This window comes from Megascapheus bottae, chromosome X (assembly GCF_031878675.1).
Source record: "Megascapheus bottae isolate mThoBot1 chromosome X, mThoBot2.hap1, whole genome shotgun sequence".
NCBI lineage: Eukaryota > Metazoa > Chordata > Mammalia > Rodentia > Geomyidae > Megascapheus > Megascapheus bottae.
In genome coordinates this window covers 50038953-50063914 of record NC_143547.1, presented here as the reverse complement: position 1 = coordinate 50063914, position 24962 = coordinate 50038953, and the positions used below count along the sequence as shown (strand labels likewise).

At 41.6% G+C, this 24962-nt stretch overlaps 1 protein-coding gene, 1 non-coding gene and 2 pseudogenes across 2 annotated transcripts in view; 2 read left to right on the top strand and 2 right to left on the bottom strand.

The window, feature by feature from the left end:
- The window catches only part of Atp7a (ATPase copper transporting alpha), a 117761-nt gene that overhangs the window by 77556 nt on the left and 15243 nt on the right, over positions 1 to 24962 (bottom strand). The gene's annotated exons all lie outside the window — the stretch shown is intronic.
- Positions 5229 to 5679, top strand: LOC150041061 (large ribosomal subunit protein uL15 pseudogene; annotated as a pseudogene).
- Positions 15579 to 16022, top strand: LOC150041060 (proteasome maturation protein pseudogene; annotated as a pseudogene).
- Positions 19769 to 19907, bottom strand: LOC150041059 (small Cajal body-specific RNA 3). The gene has a single exon (XR_016533956.1).

Here is a 24962-nt window from a genome sequence, read left to right as displayed (position 1 = left end):
GGGAGACTGAGGGAAACAAGACTAGATTATGACATCACAAAGCACACCAGTCAGCTATTTTTCCACCATGCTATAGATTAACTTCACACTTTGGGTATCTTAAGCGTGTGTGTGTATCCTAGGGCTTATATTTAGAACCTGGGTATAGACCCTAAGGTTTTGTACTCAAAGCTATCACACTACCACTTAAGCCATAGCTCCACTTCCAGCTTTTGGGCATTAATTGGAGATAAGAGTCTCAAAAACTTTTCTGCCTGGGCTGTCTTTGAATCTCAATCCTCTCATCTCAGCCTCTACAGTCGCTAGGATTACAAGTGTGAGTCACCAGTGCCTGAGGCTGGTATCTTAGATCTTAAGGAGACTAGAAGTTGGAATGTTTTTTCTTCCTCGTCAAGACCTGATTCAAGCTGGTCAGAGTGGATCTGTAGGTAAATCAAGGGCAATGATGAGAATTCAACCATGGCTTCACCGCTGAGCCTTCCCACCAGCACCATCTACAGATTCCCCATGGGGAAAAAGACAAAGGAGTACCCCCAAATCACTTGTTTAAAAATATTAAATAAATATAAAAACTTAAAACTAGGGCGGGGAGTTTGGCCTAGTGGTAGAGTGCTTGCCTAGCATGCATGAAGACCCGGGTTCGATTCCTTGGTACCACATACTTAGAAAAAGCCAGAAGTGGTGCTGAGGCTCAAGTGGTAGAGTTCTAGCCTTGAGAAAAATCCAAGGACAGTGCTCAGGCCCTGAGCTTAAGCCCAAGACTGGCAAAAAAAAAAAACCCTTAAAACTACTACCATCTTACCATTTATGTAGAGAAACCTGAAAAGCATTTATTTTGCTCAAGTGATAGACTTCCCACCTAATAAGTGTAAGGCTCTGAGTTCAAACTCTTGCATCCCCACCCCCCACCTACCCTCAAAAAAGAAGTGGTAAACTGTAAAAAGTGATATAAGTTTGGTAGGGTTGGAAAGGGTAAATGTCAATGTTGAAACTGAGGGTATCATGCTCTCCCTCAGATTTTTGAATTATAGCTGGCATTATACCCTGGAACCACACCCCTACTTCAAGCTTTTCACTAGTTAATTGGAAATAAGAATCTGGAGAACAAAGTAACGGGTGACATTGACCAAAAAACATGGTACTCATAACCTGACTTATGGAATTATTAGCCCTTTGTTCAACGATGATGATGATGATGATGGATGATGATGATGATGATGATGATGATTAATTCATTAAGCTAAAAAAAGAATCTGGAGATTCTGTCTGCCCAGGCTGACTTCAAACATTGATCCCCACATTTCAGCCTCCTGAGTAGCTAGGATGATAGGCATGAGCCACCAGTGCTTGGCTTGGAAATGACAAAACTGACCAAATATTTTATAAACCCACCACCTACAAGAATAATGATGCTAATTATCCAGCAAACGTACAAAAATCTTTACACGTTTTAGTGATTAAAACTGATTAAAGAATGAGCCAATGCCCTAAACAACTAGTTAATGAAGATATACTGGTGGTAAATAAGCACATAGGAAGATAATTTAGAGGCTAATTAGAAGCCTATAATCCTAGCTAATCAGCAGGCTAAGATCTGAGGATCTTGCTTCAAAGCCAGCCCTGGCAGAAAGTCTAAGAGATGCTTATCTCCAATTAACCACCGGAAAGCCAGAAGTGTCGCTGTGGCTCACTCCAGTGGTAGGGCACTAGTCTTGAGCTGAAAGGCTCAGGGACAAGGCCCAGGCCCAGAGTTCAAGGCCCACAACAATAAAAAAAAGATACTGTAGGACAATTCTGAGTTTGAAGCCTCCATAACAAACCTTATCAAATAGAAGAAAGGGATGAAGGAAAAGGAGACAGAAACGGGGAAGCAGGAGGAGGGTGGGAGGGATAGCAAGAGAACACAAGTCAGCAGTGGCAGTGCTAAAGGTCCTGAATGTCTGTAGTGGTTCCTGACATGTACTCTTAGCTTATTTTAAGCTTTGTTTTCCAAGCTTGACTGACATTCCTTTCTGTTGACTCTATAAGCAATCTAATCACCTACAAACAAATTTCCTTTCTGTTTAGGTAAGTCATAACTGCTTTATGTTGATGCAATCAAGAAGCCAGCCTAATAATTGTATAAACAATAGCAGGTAGCCATTAAAAACACTTATGTAAATCTCACCTTTCAGACAGGAAAGATGTTCAGGATAGGTTAAGTGACAAAAAGCACATTTCTTCCTGCAGACAGTTCTTAAACAGCCTCCTTTCTACTGCTCATGCTTACTACATGTGGCTGCTATGAAACATACACTCCCCTCATTCCCACCAGGACTGTTGCTAACTAAAATAGCTACCTTTGTCCAGGAGCTCACTGTACCACTGAATTTCTCAGAATTGTGTGATTTAATTCAATAGGTAAACATATAAGAAGCCAGGAGCTATCCTACAATAAATAATTACTATAACAAAAAAAAAATCCAACTGCTGAATGCTGATGGCTCATGTCTACAACCCTAGCTACTCAGGAAGCTGAGATCTGAGGATCATGGTGTTGGACCCGAATTCCTAGAACCCCAAAAAGACCACCAGAGGCCACAGTCAAAGCTAAAAAGCAAGGGTCGTTTATTACAAATCTAAACTCGGACCTCCACGTACCCGTAGCCGGCAACGCTAAGAGGTCCTGAACAAGGATTTTACACAGCATTTATAGGGAAATTCCATAGTTAAAATCACCTATTGGCTATTTGGTAACTCAAACCACTGGTCACTTTAATCAGAGCTCAGATGTCTAACCACTGAGCATCAAGCTGTTGCCACCTGGGCCCTGAACAAGGGGGCAGGGGGTTATTCCCAGAACATGGGACAATCTTGGCACAACATTGGTTCAAAGCTAGCCATGCACAAAAGTTCCTGAGATTCTTATCTGCCAGAAAACTGGAAGTGGCACTGTGGCTCAAAGAGTACAGTATTAGCCTTGAGCTGAAGAGCTCTGGGACAACACCAAGGCCCAAGGCCCACAACAGACCAAAAAAAAAAACCTACAGATTTGTTCTATAAAAACAAAAGAAAGGGCTGGGAGTTTGGCCTTTTGGTAGAGTGCTTGCCTTGAGAAAGCTCAAGTACAGTGCTCAGGCCCTGACTGAGCACCAGTTCCAGGACTGGTAAAAAATAAATAAAACAGTAAAAACATAAGTAGATGGCTTTAGTAACAGCTAATAAAGATGAATAGTCATAAAATTATGGCCAAAATATGGATGTGAAGCAACTTTAAAATTGAGAAAGTAAAAGCCAGGGCCAATGGCTCATGTCTGTAACCCTAGCTACTCAGGAGGCTGAGATCTAAAGATTGTGGTTCCAAATCAGCCTGGGCTCTGATCTCCAATTAACTACCAAAGTGGAGCTTTGGCTCAAAGTGGTAGAGCAATAGCTCAAGGAGAGTGCCCAGAACTTGAGTTCAAGCCACAGCACCAAAAGGGAAAAAAAGAAAAGAAAAAAAGGAAGGAAGGAAGGAAGGAAGGAAGGAAGGAAGGAAGGAAGGAAGGAAGGAAAGAAGGAAGGAACTGGTGTCTAGAGTGCCTCAAGCAAAATTCATAACACTTATACCAAAAATAAAGTATAAAGAGGCTAGGGGTGTGGTTCAAATGGTAGTATAACTTCCTGCAAGTGTTATTGTCAGAAAAAAATCTGGGTGTGGTTGACACATGCCTGTCAGAACCATAATTAGCAAAACTGCTGTCCAGGCCAAGTATAAACATGATGCTCAATTTCAAAAATAACTAATGTAGAGCCCACACTGGTGGTTCACACTGGTAATCCTAGCTACTCAGGAGGCTGAGATCTAGGGATTAGAGTTCAAGGCCAGCCTGGGCACAAAAGTCAATCAGCCTCTTACTCATCACCAAAAACCCAGAAATAAAGTTGTTGCTCAAAGTAGTGGGGCACTCACTAGCTTTGAGCACAAAGCTCAAGGAGAGCACTCAGACCCCACATTCAAGTCCCAGGAAAGGCAAAATAAAATATTACTTAAAGCAAGAAAAAAGGAAGGGCTGCAGACAGGGCTCAAGTGGTACAGTGTCTGCCTAGCAAGTGTGATGCCCTGAATTCAAACTTCAGTACTACCAAAATATTACTAAGGGATATATGATGTATGATTACTTTTTTCCCCCAAGCAACAAGAGAACAGTTATGACTTCCTATCACATTTCCATATTATGAAGGAAGTCTATATATTATACCACAGAAGAAAGGAAAAGAATACCTTATTTCCATTTTGTTCTCCTTATCATTTGTCCTATAAAACAGTGTGCTAAAACAGTTTATTACTATAAACTGATATGCCCAACAGGTTATTTGTTAAATTGTTGATATTCATTGTACTCAGTGGAAGTCTAAGGTGATTTTCATTTCTTGATGGATGTGTGTGTGCGCGCGCGCATGTGCCAGTGCTGGAACTTGAACTCAGGGCCTGGGTGCTGGGGAGAAAAAAAAAGCAATAGCTTTTTTTTGTCAGTCCTGGGCTTGGGCTCAGGGCCTGAGCACTGTCCTTGGACTTTCTCAAAGCTAGAACTCTACCACTTGAGCCTCAGCACCACTTCTGGCTTTTTTCTAAATATGTGATGCCGAGGAATCGAACCCAGGTCTTCATGCATGTTAGGCACGCACTCTACCTCTAAGCCAAACTCCCGGCCAGCAATGGCTTTTTTACTCTGGGTTGGGACTCTACCAGTTGCACCATAGCTCCATATCCAACTTTTTGTGATTAATCGAAAATAAGTCTCATAGACTTTACTGCTTGAGCTGGCTTGGAATAACACCCAGATCTCCTCATGGGTAGCTAGGATTACACGTGTGGATCACACACTGGTACCTGGCTAGATGATTTTCTCATACAGAGTCTTACATGGCATTTGTCCCTTCTCTAAAAGTATTTATATGTGCTACAGCAAAATTACTATATCCTGAGAAGGCAGACAACTTTTAGTGCTTTGTAATTGCACTATAATATATATACCATGAAATTTACCATTTTAACCCTTCTAAAGTATATAATTTAGTGGCAATAAATAATTCAGCTTGTTATGCAATGTCTACTACTATCCCTCTCAGCATTTCATCACCTCACACTAAAACTCCTTCCCTTTAAACAGTAAGTTTTCTCCTGTCTCTGGTAACCATTATCTACTTTTTTTGACTACTCTAATTACTGCATGTAAAAAGGACCATACACTCTTTGGTCCCGGCCCCCAACATGCCATCCACACTGAGGAAGACCCAGAAACTTCGGGGCCACGTGAGCCATGGCCACGGCCACATCGGCAAACACAGGAAGCACCCAGGAGGACGCGGTAATGCTGGTGGTATGCATCATCACAGAATCAACTTTGACAAATATCACTCAGGTTACTTTGGGAAAGTTGGTATGAGGCATTACCACTTAAAGAGGAATCAGAGCTTTTGTCCAACTGTTAATCTTGATAAGTTGTGGACATTGGTCAGAGAGCAGATAAGGGTAAATGCTGCCAAAAACAAGACTGGAGTTGCTCCTATCATTGATGTGGTTCGATCGGGCTACTACAAAGTTCTGGGGAAAGGAAAACTCCCTAAGCAGCCTGTCATTGTGAAAGCCAAATTCTTCAGCAGAAGAGCCAGGAGAAGATTAAGGGTATTAGGGGTACCTGTGTCTTGGTGGCTTGAAGCCACAACACTGGATGTTCATTAAATGCTCTCATTCTTTCAAAAAAAAAGGACCATACAATCCTAGCTACTCAGGAGGCTGAGATCTAAGGATCAAAATTCAAAGCCAGTCTGGGCACGAAAGACCTTGAGACTCTCATCTCCAATTAACAACCAGAACACCAGAAGTGGCGCTGTGGTAGAGCACTAGCTTTGAGCTGAAGAGTTCAGGGACAGCAACCCAGGCCCAGAGTTCAAGCCCCATGACCAGAAATTTTATACACACACACACACACACACACACACACACACACACACACACACACACATACACACACACGCACACACACAATGCTTCATTATTGGTCATTTCCTTATTTGATTTCACATACAGTAGATTCTTTTAAATTTTTCCTGACAATTTCCAGGATATTCTGAATTTCTAGCAAGAATCAGTTACTATATACAGTTCAAAGGTGAGATACAATTGGCTTTGAAGTCGTCATGAATGATCACCTAAATGAGTTAGTACAAGAATCTGGAATGAGCTTAAAGGGATACAACAACTGGTACCAGTGTGTGCCCTAGGCTTTATTGAGTGCTTATTTTTAGAATGGATTAAAAAATGAAATGTTGGTTGGGAATGTGGCTTAGTGGTAGAGTACTTGCCTAGCATGTATGGTTCAGATTCCTCAGTACCACATAAACAGAAAAGGCTGGAAGTGGAACTGTGACTTAAGTGGCAAAGTGCTAGCCTTGAGCAAAAGAAGCTCAGAGACAGTGCCTAGGTCCTGAGATCAAGCCCCAGAACTGTCAGAAAGAAAGAAAGAAGGAAGGAAAGAAAGAGAGAGAGAGAGAGAGAGGAAGGAAGGAAGGAAGGAAGGAAGGAAGGAAGGAAGGAAGGAAGGAGAGAAAAAGAAAGAAAAATGTGAATAACCTTTATTCAAAAACCTACTGTCCAGGTTTAAACACATTTTTTAAAACTTTCTTGTGAAGTGGTAACAACATATTGATTCAATATACCATGCTATCGCAGTATAAACTAATGAATTGCCAAATAATGATGTCAACAAAAGAAAATGATCAGCTAAGATGATGAGAGCATTATCTAGAGTCAACTTTTTAACAAAAATAATACCAGAGGCCTGTAGTTTGGTATAATGGAAAGAGTGCTTGCCTAGCATGCACAAAGATCTAGGTTCGATTCTTCGGTACCAAATACATACAAAAAGCCAGAAGTGGTGCTAGGTCTCCAGTGGTAGAGCTCTAGCCTTGAGGAAGCCCAAGTACAGTGCTCAGGCCCTGAGTTTCAAGCCCTAGGACTGCCAAAAAATAATACTAGAGCAGGCCGGTGCTAGTGGCTTACACCTGTAAAATCCTAGCTACTCAGGAGGCTGAGATCTGCAAAATATAGTTCAAAGCCAGCTGGGACAGGAAAATCTGTGAGACTCTCATCTCTAATTAACCACCACCACCGAAAAAAAAAGAAGAAGAAGTGGAATGGTGGCTCAAGTGGTAGAGTGCTTGCCTTGATCAAACTAGCTCAGGGATAATGACCAGGCAAGACGAGTTCAAGCCCCAGGACTGGCGTTGGCAGCAGCATCGGCGGCGCGGCATCGGCATCATCATCATCCCATAGGAAGTGAACTCTATCATTAAAAGTTGCTTATTCATATTCATTTCAGCAGCACATAAACTAAAATTGGACCAGCACAGACGTTTAGCACAGCCCTTGCATAAGGATAACATGTAAATGTTACTTAACTACCTATTTATAAAAATATTTCCCACATAAGAATGAAGTAATTCATAATATATTTCAGACCAACAAAACTCCATGAAGATCCAGGTGTGTCTTTTGTGAACAGCAGCTGTTTATTTTTTGATTTCTTTATTGAATCAGGGTCTCACTAGAACAAGATGGCCTTAAATTCATGATCCTTCTTCCTCGGCCTCCTGAGTGCTGGGATTACAGGCACATACAACCATACCCAGGTAGTTGTTAGGGTTTTCTCTGTGGGTTTAAGTCTTCTTGTAGGGCTAGTATGTTAGCTCAATGGTAGAGTGTATAGTATATGCATAGAATATCCAAGACCCTGGATTCAACATTCAGCATAATAGGTCAATTAAAATGAATCTTCTTAGCCTGATTTGACCTGTATGTTTCTACTATTTCTATTTAATGAAATTATATCATGTAAGGGCTTATTAGCTATGCTTGTTTAAAAATGCATTGTTCAGGGCCGGGAGTTTGGCCTAGTGGTAGAGTGCTTGCCTAGTATGCACGAAGGCCAGGTTCAATTCTTTGGTACCACATACATAGAAAAAAAGCCGGAAGTGGTGCTGAGGCTCAAGTGGTAGAGCTCTAGCCTTGAGTAAAGTCCAAGGACAGTGCTCAGGGCCTGACCTCAAGCCCAGGACTGGCACAAAAAAAATGTACTGTTCAGCTATGTGCCAGTGACTCATTCCTATAATCCTAGCTACTCAAGAGGCTGAGATCTGAGGCTCATGGATGAGGCAGGGAAGTCTCTGAGACACATCTATTAATAATCACACAAAAACTGAAAATGGGGCCGGTAGTTTGGCCTAGTGGTTAAAGTGCTTGCCTAGCATGCATGAAGACCCGGGTTCGATTCCTCGGTACCACATACATAGAAAAAAGCCAGAAGTGGTGCTGAGGCTCAAGTGGCAGAGCTCTAGCCTTGAGAAAGTCCAAGGACAGTGCTCAGGCCCTGAGCTCAAGCCCAGGACTGGCAAAAAAAAAAAAAACTGAAAATGGAGCTGCGGCTCAAGTGGAGAATTCTTGCAGTGAGCACCGAAGTTTAGGGACAGCACCCAGACTCTAAGTTTAATCAGCAAGACCAGTGTAAAAAAATGTGCGCACGCGTGCACATACACACATACACTTCAAACATGTAATTATTTCAAAGATGTATTTATAAACTGTTTGTTGAATTGAAACATTTTTTTTGTGAGTCATGGGGCTTGAACTCTAGACCTGGGCACTGTCCCTGAGCGCTTCAGCTTCAGGATATGGCCCTACCCCTGAACCACAGCCCCACTTCCTATTTTCTAGTGATTAATTGGAGATAAGAGTCTCTCAGTCTTTAGTGCCTGTGTTGGGCTTTGAACCGTGAGGTGATTCTCAAACCTCCGTCTCCTGAGTAGCCAGGATACAGATGGGAGCCATCATGCCTGGCTGAATTGAAACCCTTTTATACAATTACTTGAAATTATATTTTGGTCAGTCAAGGGCTTATAGCTACGCCCAGCTTGAAAATTATTTTTAAAAAGAAGAAATAACTGGCACTAAAATCCAAGAGACTCTCATCTCCAATTAACCAATAGAAAATGGGAAGTGGCACTGGGGCTCCAGGGGTAGAGTGATAACCTTGAGGTGAAGAGCTCAGGGACAACACTCAGGGCCAGAGTTCAAGCCTCATGACCAACCAAGAAAAAAAGTAGCACTGATGATTCACACCTATAATTCTAGCTACTCAGGAAGCTAAGATCTGAAGATAACGGTTTGAAGCCAGGCCAAGCAGGGAAAGACCATGAGACTCTTATCTCCAATTAAACCACCAGAAAAATAGAAGTAGAGCTGTGGCTCAAAGTGGTACAGCACTAACCTTGAGTAGAAAAACTCAAGGACAGTGACCAGGCCCTGAGTTCAAGCCCCATTACCAATGAAAAAAAAGAACTATATTGTTCAGTTATCTTGAATGGAAGAGAAGAAAGCTAGAGGTATCACCATAATAAGTTTCAAGTCATTCAGAAATGGAGCTGTGGCTCAAGTGGTAGAGCCTCAATTTGGAGCAAAACACCCAAGATTACAAGGGCCTGTGTTCAAGCCCCAGCACCAGGCACAGACATAAAAGACATACTACAGGGCTAAAGCACCCACAACAATATGTTGCTGGCATAAAAGACAACAGATCCATAAACACAACGGAAATCCCAGAAATAAAAATCTACACATCTGCCGGGTTCCATGGCTCCTGCCTGTAATCTTAGCTACTTATGAGGCTGAGATCTAAGGATCGAGGTTCAAAACCAGCCTGGGCACTAACGTCCATGAGACTCATATCTCCAATTAACCACTAGAAAACAGGAAATGGTGCTGTGGCTCCAGGTGAAGGGTGGTAGTCTTGAGCTGAAGAGCTCAGGAACAGCACCTAGACCTAGAGTTCAAGCCCCACAACTGACAAAAAAAATCCACACATCTTCAGTCAACTGACTCTCATGAGGTGGGGGAGGGAGGAGGAGGAGGAGGTGGTGAAGGAGAAGGAGAGTAAATGGTGCTTGAGCAACTGGAAGAAAGGCAGGCTGGGGCCGAAAGTATGGCCTAGTGGCAGAGTGCTCACTTACCATGTAGAAAGTTCGATTCCTTGGTACCACATACACAGAAAACGCCAGAAGTGGCACTGTGACTGAGGTGGCAGAGCGCTAGCCTTGAAAAAAAATGTGTCCAAGGACAGGGCCCAGGCCCTGAGTTCAAGCCATAAGACTGACAAAAAATAAAATCAGCAATATCAGAGATTGAAATAAGATCTATTATACACAAAATTGATAAATCAAAAAGTTGGTTCTTTGAAAGAGTCAACAAAATAGACAGACCCCTACCAAGATTAATCAAAAAAAGGAAAGGGGAGACTCAAATAAACAAGATTAGAGGCCCCACGGGAACAGTCACAACTGATTCCCAAGAAATTCAGTCCATAATGAATAGGTACTACCAGGGCCTATATTCAAAGAAACAAGAAAATCTAGTAGAAATATATAATTTCTTAAATAAATATAGGCTACCCACACTCAACAATGATGAGGTAAACAAATTGAACAGACCAATCTCTTACAACGAAATTGTGGAAGCAATCAGGGAAATGCCAACCAAAAAGAGCCCAGGGGGCCGGGAGTTTGGCCTAGTGGTTAAAGTGCTTGCCTAGCATGCATGAAGACCCGGGTTCGATTCCTCGGTACCACATACATAGAAAAAAGTCGGAAGTGGTGCTGAGGCTCAAGTGGTAGAGCTGTAGCCTTGAGAAAGTCCAAGGACAGTGCTCAGGCCCTGAGCTCAAGCCCAGGACTGGCAAAAAAAAAAAAAAAGAGCCCAGGTTCATCATCTATGGTCATAAAGGAAATGCAAATAAAACAACCCTAAGATACCACCTTACCCCAACAAGAATGGCCAAGATTTTGAACTCAGACAATGACAGTTGCTGGTGGGGTTGTAGAGAAAAAGGAACCCTACTACACTGCTGGTGGGAATGCAGACTAGTTCAGCCACTCTGGAAAGCAGTGTGGAGGTTTCTTAAAGAACTGAATATAGACCTTCCCTACAATCCCGCTATACCACTTCTGGGCATCTATCCTGAACATCATGACCCAAGATATGATAAGGACACCTGCTCACCTATGTTCATCTCTGCACTATTCACAATAGCCAGGCAATGGAAACAATCCAGATGCCCTACTGCAGATGAATGGATACAGAAAATGTGGTATATATACACAATGGAATTCTACATTGCCAACAGACAAGATAAAATAATGGCATTCGCAGGGAAGTGGATGAACCTAGAGCAAATCATGTTGAGTGAGACAAGTCAAGACCTAAGGATCAAAATGGCGCATGGTATCCTTAATATGTGGCTATTAAATCCAAAGAGTACAAGAGCGAGGACTCAGTAACTGCATACCCAAAGATATGGACATGGTAATGAAAATATAAACATAACCATATAGACATAAAAACCTATGACTCTATAGACATAATGTTTTATTTCATAAATTAATATGTTTCTATGACATACAAACCCTTAGCCTAATTGTGATTAAGTTCTAAATACTAAGTCCCAGTGATTGTAAATAGAGATTCCTCCTTGAACACTTGTATGTTAAACTTGTCATTGAAAATATGATGTAAAAATCAACATTAATAAATTCTTTAAAAAAAGACAAACAATTGGAAGAATGAATAAAACTAACTCTCCTATCACTTACCAGTTACAGAATTCAACTAGAATTCTTTAGGAATTTTAGAATTCTTCATATTGAGGAAGACCTAAATATAATATCAAAAACCACAAAACTACTAGAAGAAAACACAGAGGAGATACTTTAAGATGGTAGTATGGGTGATGATTTTGACGATGAGACTCCAAAAGCATAGGCAACAAGAACAAAAACAGAAGCAGGGCGCCAGTGGGACTCATGTATGTAATCCTAGCTACCCAGGAAGCTGAGATCTGAGGATTGTGGTTCATAGCGAGCCTGGGTATGAAAGTCCTTATCTCCAATTAACCACCAGAAAATCAGAAATGGTGTTGTGGCTCAGGGGGTAGAGCACTAGCCTTGAGCTGAAGAGCTTAGGTACAGGGCCCAGGCCCAGAGCACAAACCTCAAAACTAACAACAAAAACAAGAATAACAAAGATAAACACATGGGTTTGTATTAAACTGCTTGCTTTCTGAGCCAGTGCTACATCGTCATGTGTACTCCTAGCTACTCCGTAGGCTGAGATGTAAGGATCAAGGTTCAAAGCCAGCCTGGGCACAAAAGGACCTGTGACTCTTACCTCCAATTACCTTCTAGAAAATGGGAAGTGGGGCTTGGCTCAAGGGTAGGGTGTTTCCCTTCAGCTGAAGAGGTCAGGGAGAGCAACCAGGCTGAGTTCAAGCCCCATGACCCTCCAAAAAAATAAAAATAAACTACTTGCTTTCTGAAACCACTGCCAGTTTTTGCAGCTTTCACTGACAAGAACATATATCTCACATTTCATTGTGTCATTGTTGACCTACTGAGGTATTTTGGCAAATTACATTTCTGCTGCTATTTATTTCTATAATTTTATTGCAATTCTGGTCAATTTAGTACATTTGCCTACAGACACTCTGACCTATAAGTCAGTCACTGCAGGCTGATGGTAAGTAGTCATGAGTCAAATCAGTTCACTAAAATACAGGTTAAGACATTTATAAAGCCAAAAATAACTTACTCTCAGGAATGACTTAATTGTCCACAAAATTAAGTCACTCTCAATAGCAGGCTTAAGCAGTGGCCTATTCAACAAGATAACAATAATGAGAGATCAATCTAGGAAACAGTCATTTAACCTAGCATCCCAACATTTGCTGAAGCCTGTCAGTTGGGACTTCTTCATCTGGACCTCAAAAAATAACCAATTCAATTCATACATGATTATTCTCTTCCAAACATGTACAAGAAACTAAAGGTAGTCAGGCACTGGTGGCTCATACCTATAATGCTAGCTATACAGAAGGCTGAGATGTGAGGATCCATACAGGTTCAAAGTCAGTCTGGGCAGAAAAGTCTCCCATGAGACTCTTATCTCCAATAAAACACTCAAAAACCTCAAGTGGGGCTGTGGTTCAAAGTGGTAGAGCACTAACTTTGAGCAAAAAAGCCCAGGGATGGTGCCCTGGCTCTGAGTTCAAGTCCCACAATAACAACAATAACAAAAAAGAAGCTAGAAGTAAATGACTGTATACATTCCACTCTTGTGTACATTCTCTCTTGTGTACATTCTCTCTTGTGTACATTTTTTTCATACTGAAGAATTGTAGTCTACAGCCACTTTTATTTGGCATGGAATTTAATTCTTAAATGAAACCATTTAAAAACACAAATTTATGGCCGGGAGTTTGGCCTAGTGGTTAAAGTGCTTGCCTAGCATGCACGAAGACCCAGGTTCGATTCCTCGGCACCACATACATAGCAAAAAGCCGGAAGTGCTGCTAGGCTCAAGTGGTAGAGCTCTAGCCTTGAGAAAGTCCAAGGACTGTGCTCAGGCCCTGAGCTCAAGCCCAGGACTGGCAAAAAATAAAAAAAAAAACAAATTTATGTTTGGACATGGTAGTATATGCCTGTAATCCCAGCAATTTTTGTGGCTGAGGAAGGAGAAACGCAAGTTTCAGGACAGACTAAGCCCCATGATGAAATTGTGTCTTAAAAAAAAGTTGAAGACCTCTAAATATCTTTTGTCAGTCCTGGGGCTTGAACTCAGGTCCTGGACAGTGTCTTGAACTTTCTCAAGGACAGTGCTCTACCACTTGAGCCACAGCATCACTTCCAGCTTTTTCTGTGTATGTGGCACCAAGGAATCAAACCAAGTGCTTCATATATGACAGGCAAGCAATCTACCACCAGGCCACACTCCCAGCCCTCTCTAAATTTTTAGAGAGAAACAGATGAAGCCAAGCACTGGTGGCTCATACCTATAATCCTAACTACTCAGAAAGTTGAGATCTGAGAATCATGGTTTGAAGCCAGCCCAGGCAGGAAAGTCCATGAGAGTCTTAGCTCCAATTAACCACCAGAAAACCAGAAGTGTAGCTGTGGCTCAAAGCGGTAATGCCCTGAGGAGAAAAGTTGAGGAACAGCACCCAGCTCTTGGGTTCAAGCCCTACAACTGACAAAAAAAGAAATAGATAAATTATAATGCATTTCTCCTATAAAATAGTACAGAGCAGCAAAAGATACTAAGCTAAATCTACATATGACATAGAAGCGTGTTATGAGCTGGACAAAAATAGGGTTTGAAGCACAGCGCAGTGGCTCACGCCAATAATCTTAGCTCCTCAGGAGGCTGAGATCTGAGGATCAAGGTTCAAAGTCAGACCAGGTACAAAAGGACCTGAGACTTATATCTCCAATTAACGTCTAGAAAATGGGAAATAGGGGTTGGCTTAAGGGTAGGATGGTAGCCTTGACCTGAAGAGCTCAGGGACAGCGCTCAGGCAGAGTTTAAGCCCCCTGACCCACAAAAAAATCCATAAACTATTGCTGGGACTGGTGGCTCATGCTTATAATTCTAGCTACGCAGGAGGCTGAGATCTGAGGAAAATGGTTCTAAGCCAGACCAGGTACAAAAGTCAGTGAGACTCTTATCTCCAATTAACCACCAGAAAACTGGAAGTGGTGCTGTGGATCAAGTAGTAGAGCACTAACCTTGAAATAAAGAGCTCAGGGGCAGTACCCAGACCCAGAGTGCAAGCCCCACGACCAACAAAAAAAGAAAAATAAAAATATAAACTCTTAATGGTGATTATGCTCTAAGGGAGTGACTTTCTTTTACTTTATATGTGTATGTATTATTACTTTCATTAAGTAAGCATCTTTTGTTTCAGTATTTAGAAAAATTAAAGAAAAGGCTAAAAATTGGTCATTTTCTTTCATTCAAATTGAATTTATTTTTCTTCTAAAGCGTTAAACATTGGAGATAGCTTTATTTTTCCTCTAAATACAACAAGAAGTAGATCATAGGCAGTTCCTGTTTAAAAATCAGGAACAAGGGCTGGGAATGTGGCTTAGTTGTAGACTGCTTGCCTAGCATGCATGAAGCCTTGGGCTAGACTCCTTAGTACCACATAAACAGAAAAAGCTGGAAATGGTGCATGGTTCAAGTGGAAGAATGCTAGCCTTGAGCAAATGAAGCTCAGGAACAATGCCCAGGTCCTGAGTTCAAGCCCCAGGACTGGCAAAAAAAATGAACAGGCAAAGTAACAAAGAAAGAGGAGATGGTGGAAAATAAAGGAAATGTTAAAAAAAAAAAGCCGGGCATAGTGGCTCATGCCTGTAATCCTAGCTACTCAGGAGGCTGAGAACTAAGGATCAAGGTTCAAAGTCAGCCTGGGCACAAAAGGACCTGAGACTCTTATCCCCAATTAACCTCTAAAAATGGGAAATGAGGTGTGGCTCAAAGGTAGGGCAGTAGCCTTGTGTTGAAGAGCACAAGGACTAGGCCCAGGCCCAAGGGTAGGGCAGTAGCCTCAAGTTGAAAAGCTCAGGGAGAGTGCAGGCTGAGTTCAAGCCCCATAACCCCCCCCCAAAAAAAAACAATGAGGAGCCAACTTGGCTGACAGCAGCCAGGTTGGGAGTATGTCCAGAGCTGCACAAAAATGAACTCCAGGAGATTGGGAACTCAGTATTCCAGTTACTGAACTTTCAGCAAGCAGGATTTTTGAAAATCATGAATTTCTTTGGAAAGGCTTTTCTTGTGTGAAAAATGAACTTTTACCCAATCATCCTCTTGAAAGATAGGGGGGAAAATTTCCTGCTCAACCAACATAAAATAAACTTTTTCACACTGAAGAACAATCCAGGTTCTTGTTGCTCCACTGAAATTACAAAATTACAAATGGAATTCAACGCAGCTCCAAAGGCTCAGCATCTTCCATTTCTTTTAAGCTCAAACCTTTCCCAGATATTTTGAGTAATAATGATAAGACTATTGAATTTGAAGGTATCTCAATAATCCATCACAAGGTGAACAACTAATGAGCAAACCCCATTTGACAGTGGAATATGAATTCAGTTTACTGCAATTCAGTGTATGTTCATGACTCTGAGGGGCTGTATTTTGTTATATCTGTATATTGTGATTTGATCAAAGATGAGTAAGTCAATAACACAAGAAAATGCAGCAAAAAGGAATTCTTATACAACTGGACACTAAAATAATAAACACAGGACTGGGAGTTTGGCCTAGTAGTAGAGTGCTTGCCTAGCATGCACAAAGACCCAGGTTGGATTCCTCAGTACCACATACATAGAAAAAGCTGAAAGTGGTGCTGTGGCTTAAGTGGTAGAGCCGTAGCCTTGAGGAAAGCCCAAGGACAGTGCTCAGGCCCTGAGTTCAAGACCCAGGGCTGGTCAAAAAATAAAAAAAATAAATAAATATAATAAACACAATGTAATTTTTTGTTCCAGGATTGGGCCTGAACTCAGGGCTATGAGCTTGCTAGCTAGCTCTACCACTTGAGCCATTCCTCCTGTTTGTTGCTTAATTTTTGAGTAACGTTTTATACTTTTGCTTTGGGCCAGCCTCAGATTATTTCTACCTCTGCCTCCCCATGTAGCTGGGATCACAGGTATAAAGCACAATGTCTGGCTTGTTGGTTGAGATAGAGTCTCTCTAATGTTTTTTGCCAGGTCTGGCCTCAAACTGACTAGAACTATAGTCCTGAACTACAAGGCCTAGCCCCAAAATAGAAACCTTTACTCTTCATATTTATAAAATTATTTAACACTAAACTCAAGAGAAAGGAGGAAAAGAGGGAGAAATTGAGAAAAGAAAGCTCAGATAGGTTTTTGTAGTTGTTGTTGTTGGAGGGTCGTTGGAGCTTGAGTTGGAGCTTGAACTCGGCTTGGGCATTGTCCCAGAAGTAGCACTGCAGCTCAAGTGGTAAAGTGCTATCCTCAAGGACAATGCCCAGGCCCAGAGTTCAAGCCCCATGACCAACAACAAGAAAAATTAATTGGTGTTCTTTTTAAGGTTTTTGATACTATCATTAAGTTGTCCTCCAGAAAGATAGTACTTCCTAGCAGTTTAAGAATACACTCATTCTATCAGTTTTTTGTTTCTGTTTTCACAGTTCTTGGGATGGAACAAAGAGGCTGGCACTGGCAAGTATGTGGCTCAACATTAGAGCATTTGTCTACTATACCTAAGTCCACAGATTTAGCACCAGAAAACATATATATATATATATATATATATATATATATATGGTTTTTTTTGCCAATCCTGGGGCTTGAACTCAGGGCCTAGGCACTGTCCTTAGACACTTTTTACTAAAGGCTAGCGTTCTGCCACTTGAACCACAGTTCCACTTCCAACTTTTTTACTTTTATGGGGGGGAGGGGTGGAAAGCAACATTTAATTGGAGATAAGAATTTCAGACTTTCTTGCCTGAGCTAGTTTTGGGTTTTTTGCTGTTGTTGCTGTTGTTTTGCCAGTCTTGGGGCTTGAATTCAGGGTCTGGGTGATATCCATGAGGTTTTTTTTGTTGTTGTTTTTTGCTTTTGGAGTTTTTTTTGTTTGTTTTTTGCTCAGTGCTAATGCTCTGGCACTTAAACCACACCTCCACTTTTGATGTTTTGTTGTTATTTTTCTTTTTGGTGGTTAACTGAAGATAAGAATCTTACAGAGCTTCCTGCTCAGGCTGGCTTCAAACTGTCATCGTCAGATCTCAGCCTCCTGAGTAACTAGATTACAGGGGTGAGCCACAGCACTGAATATGTGTACTTTTTTTTGTTTGTTGGTCATGGGGCTTGGACTCTGGGCCTGGGTGCTGTCTGAGTTCTCCAGCTCAAGGCTAACACCCCACCCCAAAGCCACAGCACCACTTGTTTTTCTGGTGATTAACTGGAGGTAAGAGTCTCACACACTTTTTAGTTACCGTGCTGGCTTTGAATTGTGATCCACAGATTTCATCCTCCTGAGTAGCTAGGATTACAGGCATGAGCCACTGCACCCTGGATACCCTTAATTCTTAATACATTTCTATGACTTTTTATTTGACATAATGGTTAACAACAGTCCTGTTTTACTTTCGCCAATGAATTTATTGTCTTGGTACTGGGACTTGACCTCAGAGCCTCCATACTCTTACTTGTCTTTTGCCACTCCCACATGGCATACTATCACGGGGGCCAAATTTCCAATTCCTACATTATTTTCTTTAAATGAACTGTACTTTATGGGATATCAAGCTGATAATATAGATGGCCTTTACTTCTCTTACCTGTGAGAACTGGCAAACTAAACCAAATATTAACATTGATCATATTCCATTCATTATTTGGTTAGAGTTGAAGAGACAAGGATAGAGAGAACAGAGGGGATGAGAAGACTATGGGAGGGAGAAGAAGTTAGAAAGACCCCTCCATCACCTCTAAAGTTCCCTGATGCTACGCTACCCCTTTACTTTATAGACAATACTTCCTTTTACCCCACTTTTACCTCACTATTTGCTTGCTTCAAGCTTCACTTTTTCTGATTGTAATACAGAATCTCGTACTACATAGCCTTTTAAATCTTTTTTCCCTTAGCAAAATGCATTTTTAGCTACTCAGGAGGCTGACATGTGAAGATCATTATTCTAAGCCAGCTTGGGCTGGAAAATCCATGAGATTCTTATTTCCAATTAACTAGCAAAAGGCCAACGGTATAGCTATGGCTCAGTTGGAAGAGTAGTAGCCTTAATAGAACAGGCACTGAGTTTGAAGCCTTGTACTGGCATAAAAATGCATTTTTAAGGCTCAATTCTATAATTTCATAAATCCATAGGCAGTTCTGTTTTTAGTGTGAAGTACTGTTCTTAGATATGAGCATAATAATCTTTATCTATTTCACCAGCTGAAAGAACTGGGCTGTTTCCAATTTGGGGAGACCTATGAGGAATAATGCCATCATCAACATTCATGTACAGGGGTGCTTTTGTTGATTAGGTGGTTGGCTGCTTTCTTATTAAATATGTGCTTTATCAGTGGGCTACACTAGCTCCCATGGGTAGTCTTTTAGGTGAACCTGTTTTCATTTCTCTTGGAGGAAGTAGATTGTTAACTTACATGGTAAACAAAGATTCTGTTTGCTTTTTGGGGGGGTGGGAAATTCCTGAAGTTTGAACTCAGGTCCTGGATCCTGAGCTTTTTTGTTCAAGCCTAGTACTTTACTTATCACTTGAACCATAACTCCACTTTGGGGTGCTCCTGCTTCTTTTTTTTTTTTAGCTTAACTGAAATGAGTCTCACAAACTTGCCTGCCCAGGCTTTGAACTACAATCCTCAGATCTCAGCCCCCTGAGTAGCTAGGATTACAGATGTGAGCCACCAGTGCCCAGCTTATTTGGTATTTTTGGACATCCTAATCATATGTGCATGACGGTGTTGCCTTGTTGTTTTTATTTGAATTTTTAAAGAGAATTTTTGGGCTCTTAGCAAAATTGAGGGGGAAGCAGATTAGCTTCACATATACTTCCTGCACCAAACTGTACAACCCCTCCCAATATCCACACCCTACTCAAAATGGTAACACTTGCTACTATTATCATCTCTCTCCTTTGCATGTCTTTTGTTCTGGTTTTTTGTTTGTTTGCTTAGCCAGTCCTGAGCTTGAGCTCAAGGCCTGCGCACTGTCCTTGGACTTTCTCAAGGCTAGAGCTCTACCACTTGAGCCTCAGCACCACTTCTGGCTTTTTTTCTACGTATGTGGTACCAAGGAATCGGACCTGGGTCTTCGTGCATGCTAGGCAAGCACTCTACCACTAGGCCAAACTCCCGGCCCCGCTACTTATTTTTTTTTTTAGGTGTATGGAGGGGAATGATCAGACTTAGCCAGCTGTCCTAAGTCAGACAGAGACCTCCAAGTTTATGTAGGATGCTGCTGTCTGCAGACAAAAGGTATTCCTCATTTGTCCACATGGTTGGTTCTTGTAGCATCCATTGTTTCTACTTTTATATTTGCTAAGTGAAGTATCCACACACAGCTGTTGTCCAGTTTGCTAATTAGTCATTTTCTCACTGTTGGTTACTGAGGGTTTTAAAGTCTGATTTTGAATATGTCTTTATTAAAAGGGTGAATGGCAAAAATTTTTCTTTTAGTCTATGGGCATGTTTTCATTTTTTTCTCTTGTTTGGTGGTACTGGGTTTTGAATTTAGGACCTATGTGATAGGTGCTCTACCACTTGAGCCATGCCTCCAGGCATCTTATCATTTTCTTTTGCACAAAAGAACTTTACCATTTTTTTTGCCAGTCCTGGGCTTGAGCTCAGGGCCTGAGCACTGTCCTTGGACTTTCTCAAGGCTAGAGCTCTACCACTTGAGCCTCGGCACCACTTCCGGCTTTTTTCTATATGTGGTACTGAGGAATCAAACCCGGGTCTTCATGCATGCTAGGCAAGCACTTTAACCACTAGGCCAAATCCTGGCCCCGAACTTTACCATTTTAATGAGGTACAAGTTATCAATTTATTTTCATGTATGGGGTTTGTTTGGGGGATGACAGGTGTGAGTTACTGGTAGCCAGACTGAAGCTTGTGTTTTAAAGCACATGACTGGCAGGTGCTGGCGACTCACACCTGCAATCCTTGCTACTCAGGAGGCTGAAATCTCAGGATTGCAATTTGAAGCCATCTTGGGCAGGAAAGCCCATGAAACTCTTATCTCCAATTAAATACTCCAAAAAAAAACAGAGGTGGAAATTTGGCTCAAGTGTTAGTATACTAGCTTTGAATAGCCTGTGCCCTGAGTTCAAATCCCATGACTGGCACAAAAAAATAAATGCAAGCTGAATCTGATAGTGAGTAAAAATATAGATAGGGGGCTGGGTATAATAACTGTAATCATAGTTACTCAGAAAACAGAAACAGGAGGATCTCCATTTAGGGCCTCTGTAAGGAAAAGTTAGTAAGACTCTATCTCAAAAACAAGGCAGTAGCCAGGCTCCAATGTCTATAATCCTAGCTACTCTGGAGGATGAGATCGGAGGATTGTAGTTCAAAGTCAGCCCAGGCACGAAAGACTGTGAGACTCCAATTGACCAGAAAAACAGAAGTGGCACTACGGCTCAAAGTGGTAGAGTACTAGCATTGAGCTGAAGAGTTCAGAGACAACACTAAGGCCCAGAGATCAAGCCCTACCACATACACACACACACACACACACACATACACACACAGTAGACAGAGAGCTAAGATCAGTGTGTGTGTGTGTGTGTGTGTGTGTAATCCCAGCTACTCAGGAGATAAAGGTAGGAAGATCAAAGATCAAAGTCTGAGGCCAGCCAGGGCAAAATCATGAGATCCTGCCAAAAAAAGGAAACTAAAATTCAAAATGAATGAGCACATAACTCAGTGGTAGAACATTTGCCTCCCAAGCAGCAGGCTACAGTTTAATCCCTAGTACCAAAAGGACAGAAGGAAGGAGACAGCGAGTAGATTTTATTACTGATCTCCCATCTTTCACTAGAGACATTTTAAAATGGTTTGGTCCTAATGTATGGTATAGTTCAATAATACAGTGCCTGCCTAGCAAACATCAATTCAAAACAAATCTACAAAACAAAAAAACTTACTTTGATCCTAGCAAGCACAGGAAACTGTCCCTCTTTAAAGAAGAGGAAATCAAATTCAGAGAGGAAATGAGGGCGTCTAGGCTAAGTCAAGAAACTAATGGATAGTAGAATATGACTCTAACTCAGACCTTTGATACACTAAAAGGCATACTCTTTCCCTATGTTTGATATTTGTGAAGAATAGAGGGTAGTTCAGACAGGCAAAAATAATAAAAAATTAATTAATTAATTAATTAATTAATTAGATGGCTTACGCCTGTAATCCTAACTACTCAGCAGGCTGAGATCTGAGGATACTGGTTCAAAGCCAGCCCAGGCACTAAAGACCTTGAGACTCTTATCTCCAATTAACCACTAGAAAACCTTAAGTGGGGCTTGGCTCAAGTGGTAGGGCGGTAGCTTTGAGCTGAAGAGCTTAGGGACAGTGCCCAGGCCCAGAGTTCAATCCCTATGACCCACAAAAATAAATAGTAAAAATTTCTCATGAACTTTCCTGCCTGGGCTGGCTTCCACTAGAAATCTACAGATCCTTCGATTGCAACCTCCTGAATAGCTAGGATTATAGGTAGGAGCCACTGGAATCCAGCTGAAACATCATTTTTAAAGTGAATTAATTTTTTTTATATCTATGCGTTTGTTTTTGTTTTTGCCAGTCCTGGGCCTTGAACTCAGGGCCTGAGTACTGTGCTTGGGCTTTCTTAAGGCTAGAACTCTACCACTTGAGCCACAACACCACTTCTGGCTTTTTCTAGGTATGTGGTACTGAGGAATTGAACTGGGGTCTTGCTAGGCAAGCACTCCACCACTAGACCAAACTCCTGGCCCCAATATCTATGTTTTTATGTGTACTTTTTTTGTGTCGGTAATAGGGCTTTATCTCAGGGAGTGGGTACTGTCCCTTAGCTTTTTCACTCAAGCCTAGGTCTCTAGCACTTGAACCAGCTCCACTTGCAGCTTTTGAAGGTAGTTAAAAGTCTCACTGACTTTTCTTCCTGGTCTGTCTTTGAGCCACAATCCTAAAATCTCAGCCTCCAAGGTAGCTATGATTTTAAGTGTAAGCCACTGGCACCTGGCAAAGCTGCCTGTCTTAAATGTGGTGCACTAGTAGCTAATCTTGGAAAACCAACAACCTATTTGTTCTTTAGCCTGTGGTTCTTGATATGCAAACAAATTTACAAAATTAATGGTTATTAGAACAGTTCCAACAACTGATAAGATAAAAAAAACAGTAACATACTCTTACATTCATACAACACAGAAAGGCTTTCATAAATTACTTCATTCAAGACAGCAAATAGATCTTTTGTGCATCATATACAGTTGGAGTATGAGGGTACATTCTGCCATTACAAGCTAATTTGAGGCTCAGATTTCTCACCTCAGAAGCACATGGACTGCTAACAAGCATGTGAGATAACATGTACAGCTTACATATAATTCCAACTGCTCTTCACCTTGCTAATATTACGAAGTGCTCAGTATTTTTAGGCTCTGTACTAAGGCTAGTAGAGAATACAAAACCAAATGGACATGACATAGACTTCAAGCAGTTCAGGGAATACTAGTACATGGTATATTAGTGGCCTAAATGATGAAGGAAGGGGGTTTCAAAAAAATTTCACAGGAGACAAGATTTGTGTCGTCTTTTTAAATATTTATAAACAAACTGGGGCTGGGTGTCGATGTCTCACATCTGTAATCCTAGCTATTCAGGAGACTGAGATCTCAGGATCATAGTTCAAAGTCAGCCCAAACACAAAAAGTCCATGAGACTCTTATTCTAATTAATCACCAAAAACAAAAACAGAAATGGAGCTGTGACTCTACTGAGCAAAAGCTTTGAACAAGAGCTTAAGAATAGCATCCAGGCCCTAGGTGGAAGCCCTAGGCCAAGTGCATATGCACTCTCGCGGACACACGCGGACACACACACACACACACACACACACACACACACACACACATACACACACCACCTTAGGGAGTCCCAGCACTAGAGAGGCTGATGTAAGATCACCAGTTTGAAATCAATGTGGGCTACATAGCAAGATCACATCTTTAAAAAATACATAGGCATTTGCAGAGAAGTGGATGAATCTAGAGCGAATCATGTTGAGTGAGACAAGTCAAGACCAAAGGAACAAAAGGCACATGGATCCATAATATGTGGATATTAGAGCCAAACAGTACAAGAGCAAGGACTCAAAAGTTGCATACCCAAAGCTATGGACATGGTATTGTTAATATAAACACAGCTACATATACATGAAAATCTATGACTCTATAGACATAATGTTTTATTACATAGATTAATATGTATCTATGACATACAAACCCTCAGCCTAATTTTAATTATGTTCTAAAATCTAAGAGCCAGTGACTGTATATAGAGATTCCCTTCTTGAATACTTGTTAAACACGTCATCTGAAATATGATGTAAAAATCAATTTTAATAAATTATTTAATAAATAAATAAATAAATAGGGCCAGGAGGGCCGGGAGTTTGGCCTAGTGGTTAAAGTGCTTGCCTAGCATGCATGAAGACCCGGGTTCGATTCCTCGGTACCACATACATAGAGAAAAAGCCGGAAGTGGTGCTGAGGCTCAAGAGGTAGAGCTCTAGCCTTGAGAAAGTCCAAGGACAGTGCTCAGGCCCTGAGCTCAAGCCCAGGACTGGCCAAAAAAAAATAAATAAATAGGGCCAGGAACATAGCCTAGTGGTAGAGTGTTTGCCTAGCATGCACGAAGCCCTGGGTTCAATTCCTCTGTACACAGAAAAAATTGGAAGTGGCGCTGTGGCTCAAGTATCAGACTGCTAGCCTTGGGCAAAATATGTCCAAGGACAGTGTCCAGGCCCTAAGTTCAAGCCCCAGGACTGGCAAAAATATACATAAATAAATATACAGTAGGGTACCTGGCCTTGAATAAGTAAATTTTCAAGGTACATGTTTGGAATCAGTAAAATGCTACTACCCACTAATGAAATATTATTCAGCCATAAAAAGGAATGGAATTCTCACAGATACTGCAAAATAAATAAAACTTAAGACAGGGGCCAGGAGTTTGGCCTAATGGTAGAGTGCTTGCCTAGCATACATGAAAACCCAGGTTGGAATCCTCAGTATCACATACATAGAAAAGTCAGAAATGGTGCTGTGGCTCAAGTGGTAGAGCTCTAGCCTTGAGAAAGCCCAAAGACAGTGCTCAGGCCCTGAGTTCAAGCCCTAGGATGAGAGGGGGGAGGGGGAGGGAGGGAGGGGGAGGGAGGGAAGGGGGGAGGGAGATGGAGGGAGGGAGCGAGGGAGGAGGTTGGGTAAAAATGACTAGATATGCATCAGTAGCTTATACCTGTAATCCCAGATACTCAGGAGGCTGAGATCTGAGGACTGCAATTCGAAATCAGCCTGAGCAGTAAAGTAAGGTCC